The following is a 2,007-nucleotide window of genomic DNA, read 5'->3' on the forward strand; positions in this document are numbered from 1 at the left end:
GAATCAATTATGAATCTGGAATGGTTCTCATGTCCACTTCATACTCATTTTCAAATAGGGTTCTGTTTACTGCACTTATGGAGAGAATTTTGTTGTAAAAGTGGGTATTGTAATAAATATTATGTGGAAATCTTGTCTGAAGCCTGAATTGAATTGCTTTCATTGTTTTCCATAGACCAGAGAACTCTTAACTTGGAAATGTTTGAAAATTTAAGAAAAACTCATACCTATTGGAAGTTTCATGTATACAAAAGGAAGAAGACATACGAGATCTTGTTGTACGAAAGCCAAGCTAAAGGAGCTTATATCTCTATTCACAAATTATGTTTCTCATCGGATTATGTGTATTTATGCATAGGAGAAATAAATATTTTCCGAGGAAACTATTTTCATTTAATTTTAATCGATTTCATTAAAGAGGAGCTATTTTTCCAGACAGATTTACATCGGTTGTTCTTGAGAAATCCTTGACATTCTTGAGTTATCTTAGAATGTGGGAAAATATTTTTATAATTCAATATTAAGGATCCAAAATGTCGGGAAACATGCTTATGTGGAATCACATTTGTGGTTGATATGTCAAGTTCCTTTTATCCTACTGTCAATCCTGACTTTCTTGGCAAAGAATTTGTCAAAGATATTGACCTTGAAAAGGACAATCTCCATGGAGTTCTTTTTGTATTATATGTTAGAAATCAATTTATGCAGAAATAAGTTGCATGAAGAAGGCAGAGAAGCCCAATATTGGACTGTCACTGTTTGTTTCTTTGGTTGTTTTCTATTTGCATAAATTTACTTTTCACAAGAAGCATTTTGATATTTTTCGAAGTTTACCATATTTAATCAATTTCGTCCAGTTAGATATAGAAAATATATTTCAGCATGTTAAGGATCAATTCGAGAATGATCTCTCAAGAAGGATTGAACCCACCAACATCACCTTTATAAGCTCCTTAACATGAAGTATCAAGCTCCAGAATGATTGCTTCTGATATTTTTGTTTTTTTTAACAAAAAAGGAAGGTGTCTCTATCTTAATGGAGAAATTGTTATAGGATGCTCCATGGCATATGAAGATTCAGAAAAATGATTTCAATAGCAGTTATTCTTGCATAAATGTGGAAATACAACCGGAGGTGTTTGTGACATATTCAAAGGAAGAGAGCATATGGAGTTTGGAGAATTATATGTTTGCAATCTAAATTATTTTTGTTACAGATCTTAAGTCATGTGTAGATTGGAAAATTGTTATAGAAGGCTCAAGTGGATGAAACATTTTAATTCCTACAAAGCCATTTCCAGTCAGTAGCAATGATGTCTCTAAGATTTCATTTGTTGAGATTTTCTGTTTTATTTAATTTGGCAAAAATCTCATGTAGGTGACAACAATAGAATTTTTTGCTATATTAGCTCCATTTATTCTTAAGGAGGAGTTAATGCATCCTATATTTGTTGTGAGGGAATTTATGATTCAGTTTTCTACTCTAGCTATAAAAAATGTAAGCCCGTAGAGGGTAAAAAAAGGAAGAAAAGTGAGCTGAGAGTGTGTGTGAGAAATTAAATTGTTGTAATCTCCTGTTGAATAATAAGATTGCCGATGCCTCTGTTTGGTGGATGTAGCCCAGATTGGTTGGGTGAACCACGTTAAATATTTGTCTTATTTTTTATGATTTTATATGTGTTGTGTATGCCTTTTACATTTCCGCTGCGCATTGTTTTGCTCCAACAATTGGTATCATAGCATGTTGTGGAGTTGGTACGTGTGACAGAGACGCCGCGGAAGGAGGAAGGTCAAGCTTTTTTGTTGGCGCAGTTTTGGTAAGAACAGTCGCGCCAATTTTGAACTAAAGAAGGGCTGGCGTGGTTTATTCAATAACAGTCGCACCCATTGGTGCGGAAGATTCAGAAACAGTCACGCCAGCACGCCAGAAAGGGCTATTGGCGCGAAAATGAAAGGGTTAATCGCGCCAATTTCATGCCTCACGTGGATTTTGTTTCAGGCACGGAT

The sequence above is a fragment of the Pinus tabuliformis genome, chromosome 8 (genome assembly GCF_031772625.1).
Source record: "Pinus tabuliformis cultivar Carrire ecotype Pingquan chromosome 8, CPIR1, whole genome shotgun sequence".
NCBI lineage: Eukaryota > Viridiplantae > Streptophyta > Pinopsida > Pinales > Pinaceae > Pinus > Pinus tabuliformis.